We start from the raw sequence: 6000 nt of genomic DNA on the forward strand, positions 1-6000 counted from the left end.
AGAGGAGTAGCAATTCTTATACACAAATCCATTCCATATGTGCATTCACATTTAATATCAGATCCTAATGGAAGATATGTTATCATCATGGGCTCCATTTGGAACATCCCCTTAGTTTTAGCCAACATCTACGCTCCAAACTACGATGATGAAAATTATTTTAAACAACTTATTTCACTTCTCCCTGATTTGACGCGTTATTATCTCGTCTTGGGAGGAGACTTTAATTGTTGGCTCGATCCTCTTTTAGATCGTTCTTCTCCTCAACCAGCACCACTCTCACACTCTGCTAAAGTAGTTAAATCTTTTATGTCTGAGTTTGCTGTTTCTGATTCCTTTCGCTTTCTAAACCCTGAACAGAAGGCTTACTCCTTCTTTTCTCCTGTGCATCACACTTTTACACGTATAGATCTTTTTCTACTTGATAACCGACTGTTGTCTTCTCTTATAAATTGCAAATATGAAGCTATTGTTCTCTCTGACCATTCTCCTGTGTCTATGACCTTAAAACTTTCTCCCCGACCCGTGGAACAAAAATTATGGCGACTAAATGTTCGCTTATTGTCAAATGAAAACTTTGTGTCTTTTGTTGAACGGCAGATTGACTTTTTTTTGGCCAATAACAGGGGACCTGATGTTTCAGCGTCATTATTATGGGAAACCCTGAAAGCCTATATTAGAGGCGAAATAATCTCTTATATAAAGTTTGAGCTTAAATTACAAAAAGAAAAATTATCCAACCTAACTAGTCGTATTTCCCAACTTGATAGTCTGTATTCAATTTCTCCAAATCCAGAACTGTATAAGGAACGTATATTATTGCAATCTGAATTTGATTTAATAATGACCCAACGTACAACTGAACTGTTACTTCAGTCAGGTGTGCAATTTTATGAACATGGAGATAAAGCCGGGAAATTACTAGCACACCAGGTTCGACAAATATCTGCTTCTCGTCAGATTGCTCAAATTCAAACAGAACAGGGTATGGTTGAAGATCCAAGGGAGATAAATGAAGCCTTTAAAATGTTTCACCAGAAGCTATATTCATCAGAATGCAATCCCTCCTTATCAGACTTTGACTCTTTTTTTGAAAACCTTGATATACCATCTATAAATAAAGCAACTGCAGATCATCTGGACAGGTCCTTAAATTTAAATGAGCTTGCTGATGCTATTAAATTAATGCAGGGAGGGAAATGTCCTGGACCTGATGGCTACCCATGTGAGTTTTATAAAAAATTTTGGGAAAAGCTCTCCCCTCTTCTGTTGGATGTATTCAACGAGTCTTTGGCATGTGGTCGTCTGCCACAAACCCTTCGTCAAGCCACTATTACTCTTATTGCTAAGAAGGGTAAAGATCCTCTGCTTTGCTCCTCATACCGTCCAATCAGTCTGCTCAATGTTGACTATAAAATTTTAGCAAAGGCCTTGGCACTCCGCTTAGAAACTGTTCTTCCCGCTATCATTAATCCAGATCAAACTGGCTTTATTCAAAGTAGACACTCTTTTTCCAACATAAGAAGGCTTTTCAATATTATTTATAACCCTGGTCCTTCAAACTCTCAAGAGGCCGTGATATCCCTTGATGCCGAAAAGGCTTTCGATAGAGTGGAGTGGGCATATTTATTTTATACAATTAGAAGATTTGGCTTTGGTGAACATTTTTTAGCCTGGATCCAACTTCTTTACTTGGACCCACATGCGTCTGTTAGGACAAATAATATTAATTCCAAATATTTTAGTCTCTGCCGATCGACAAGACAAGGATGCCCGTTGAGCCCATTGCTATTTGCTGTAGCAATAGAGCCTTTAGCAATTGCGCTGAGATCTAATCCGAACATTAAAGGGATAATTAGGAACGGGGTAGAAACAAAAACTTCTTTATATGCTGACGACCTCCTTTTGTACGTTACGGATTTCAATTCCTCTGCCCCTGCAGCAATTGACATGCTGAATGACTTTGGTCGCTTATCAGGCTATAAACTAAATTTCAAAAAAAGTGAATTATTCCCTGTAAACTCTTCTTTTGTAAACGTATCCTCAAGGTCTTTGCCATTTAAATTTGCACCTCATAGTTTTACTTATCTGGGAATTCAAGTAACCCAAAAGTATAATGATCTTTTTGCTGCCAATTTTACTCCCCTGTTGACACGGGTCAAAGAAGACTTTGAGCGTTGGTCAGTACTTGGCCTTTCTTTGGTCGCCCGAATTAACTGTATCAAGATGAACGTTCTTCCACGTTTTTCTTACTTATTTCAATGCATCCCGATTTTTCTCACTCAGTCATTCTTTAGTAAACTTGATTTTATTATTCGTGAATTTCTTTGGGCCAAGAAAGCTCCCCGTTTGCGCATTCAATATCTTCAAAAATCCAAAAAGCTCGGAGGCATGGCCTTGCCCAACTTCAAGTATTATTACTGGGCGTGTAATATTAGGACCTTTAGATACTGGCTTCAGTTAGATTCTTCTCCCTTAGGTTGGCTTACAATGGAAGCTAATTCTGTGAAACCCGTAACTTTGGCATCCTTACTTTACTCTCCAATTAAATGTTCAACTGCACCCTACACACGAAATCCCATTGTTAGAGGGGCTTTAAAAATTTGGTCCCAGTTTAGACACCATTTTGGTTTTCAGGGCTTTTCTCTCTCTGCTCCTTTAGCTTGCAATCATGCCTTTTCACCTTCTCTTAGAGATGGGGTCTTTATAACATGGGCTCGAAAGGGGATTAAATCAATGAAAGACCTGTATATAAACAATACGTTTGCCTCCTTTCAACAACTCTCCGAGAAGTACTCTCTGCCGCACAGTCATTTTTTTCGTTATTTACAGGTACGCAGTTTTGTTCGTAGTATGTCTACAACTTTTCCAAATTTTCCTGGCGATTCCCCTTGTGATGTGTTTTTACAACCTCTTCCTTTGTTGAAAGGTGCTATCTCTAATACATATAATCAAATTACTTTGATTCGTCCGCAGGCTGTTGATACAGTCAGGGGACTCTGGGAGGAGGATTTGGGACAAAGCATATCAGAAGAACTCTGGTCACAAATCTTGCTGTTGGTACACAAATCATCTATTTGTGCCAGACATAGCTTAATCCAGTGTAAATTACTGCATCGCATCTATTATACCAAAGCTCGTCTGGCCAAAATTTATCCAAACACCTCACCTAATTGTGACAGGTGTAATTATCCATCAGCAAACCTTATTCACACATTTTGGCTTTGCCCTGAACTCTCTGACTACTGGACCAGGGTTTTCTCAATAATATCAGATGTAGTTGGGCAAACAGTAACCCCAAATCCCCTGAGTGCTTTGTTTGGTATCACACCTTCACAGCTGTCCCTTTCCTCCTCTCGGAAATCTTCAATAGCATTTATGACTTTGCTTGCACGTCGAGCAATATTGATAAAGTGGAAATCTCCTCATCCCCCTTCTCATGTTCACTGGTTGCGTGACCTCCTTTATTTTCTTAAATTGGAGAAAATTCGTTTTATTTTGAAAGACTCCTCTGATAATTTCAGCAAAGTGTGGAACCCTTTATTTCATGCTTTGGAAAAAATTGATTTTCCTGGCATTCCGGACTAGCTGGCAAACTATATTACTATCTTATCTGCAAGACTTTGAAGACTGTTGGACACCCCCCCCCCCCCCCCCCACATCATACAAAGTTTTTGTTTGTTTTTTGTTTCTGTTTGTTCGTTTGTTTTGGTCCTTCCTCATTTAATTACTTAACTCGTATTTGTTTTTGATGTTATCCACCATCTTATCCCTACTTCCGTTTCTGAAATGTAACTTTTATATATCTGTGTGTGTGTGTGTGTGTGTGTGTGTGTGTGTATGCATGTCAAAGTGGTTTTTGGTGTTTTTTTTTTGTTTGTTTGTTTTTTTTTCTCTTCTTCTTCTTTCTTTTTTTTTTTGAAATCCAAGAAAATTTATTGTGTTATTATATTGTTACATTTTGTATCTTTTTTGTGAAAATGAATAAATAAAGTTTTGAAAAAAAAAATAAAACAGATTTTTAACTCTTCCAAAACAAAACAATGATACAACCGTAGAAATATACCAACAAAACAGATGATACAATGTCCATTTCAGTTCAGATCCTTCTCTTGTAGTTTCACAGTCTCTTTTTGTTATGGTTAGTATCTATTTTTATGGTTAGTCTCTATTTTTATAGTCAGTCTCTATTTTTATAGTGAGGCCTGACTCAAAAAAAACGGGGGTTGGGGGGTGGTCTGAGATCTCAGATTAATGGGGGGAAAAGGGAGATTCACTCCCAAAGAAAATGGTGAATTGGATTTCTCTCCTACCGCCCTCCTGGGAAGTAGGTGACCTCTGAATTTGGGATCCTCTGTGGTCTTCGCAGATGCAATCCGGCCCATGGACAACACAGATCAGTTCCTCAATTCACTTTGATCAATCCCATATAAAAAACCAGCCTGCACAAAACATGCAGAGCCATCAATAAATGAGCAAATAAATTTCACAGTTAATCCTTTTGTCACAAAATAATGCAGAACATCTTCCAACAAATCTCTCTTTCTTGTTCCCAAGTTTCACAATTATAGGCCAATACAACATTTTATCTATGAAAAACACAAAAAAACAGTCATATCAGGCCCACGTGTCACTCTACACAGTGTGTTGATTCAATCCACAGTGCATTGCGTCTGCAGGAAAAAAACGTTTAGATGCACAACTTACTTTGTACATTTTCTACAGAAATTAACATTTCACCAAAGTCAAAACACATTTCCTCATTTCTGTGCAAAAGAAAGAACATATCCCGACTGGTTTTTTTTTAAATAGGTTTGCATACACTCAGTTTCACTTTTTTTTCCCTCATGGTGGAACACGATGCAATTTACACACATTTTCAGCCACTCACCGGCAGTGTTGGGAATAACGGCGTTAGAATAAACGGCGTTAGTAACGGCGTTATTTTTTTCAGTAACGAATAATCTAATTAGTTACTTTTCCCATCGTTGCAACGCCGTTACCGTTACAAAGAATATGAAGTGGCGCGTTACTACTGACTGAATGAAGCGCGAGTGTCCGCTGCTGCCGCACACATCAGCTGCAGGAGAGAGCAGGGAGGAGGGGGGAGAGGGGAATGGGGGGGGGGGGGGGGGGGGGGGGGGGGGGTGATGAAGACGCGATGCTGATTGGTTGGTGGGCGGGCATGCCCTGCCCCTGCCCACGTGCTTCACTCGCTGCACGCGCTGACCGGTAAACACAAGACAGAGACAATGGCGTGGAGCTCGAGCCCAGGACACAGAAAGGTAGCGTTCTGAAACTGGAAGCCTCACTGGAAGACTTTATCCACGTCTGCCACATGCTAGCATGACACTTGTTGCTGCTGCTGCTAACCCGACCCCGAGTCCAAACTTAGCAGGAGGGAGACGAGCCGCTCAGTTAAAACAAGCAACCAGCAGGCGACCAGAGCCGAGCTGAACACTGACTGCAGGTCCACTGGTACACAGTAGGCCTAATGTACAGTTACAGAGATTTGCAATACTTAATGGCCAGAAGTTTACATTTGTGTTTTCTTAACAGGCTGCAATTTAGTTCAAATAAATACTAAATGTTCTAAAATACTGTATAAAGTGTTTTTTATTCTTCAATCAGTTGATATAAACATCTTTGATGTTATAGATGTTATAAAATGTGGTAATGTGTAGAACATGAAAAATAACGTCAGTTACTTTGCTGAGTAACTAATTACTTTTTCAGTGAGGTAACTGAGTTACTAACTCAATTACTTTTTGGGAGAAGTAATTTGTAATTCTAACTAATTACTTTTTTAAAGTAACTTGCCCAACACTGCTCACCGGAATATTCTTGAACTCTCTGCTAAAGGTATCACTTGAACTCAGCACAGACGCTTCCTTGTCCCAAAAAAAATGAAGTATCTCCAACAAAAAATACAGATTTATCTGAGTCACGTCTCCTCCGACTCCCACAGAACCGAAAGTAAAACGGAAGCTGCACGAGGTG

Source organism: Salarias fasciatus, chromosome 15, assembly GCF_902148845.1.
Source record: "Salarias fasciatus chromosome 15, fSalaFa1.1, whole genome shotgun sequence".
NCBI classification, from domain to species: Eukaryota; Metazoa; Chordata; class Actinopteri; order Blenniiformes; family Blenniidae; genus Salarias; species Salarias fasciatus.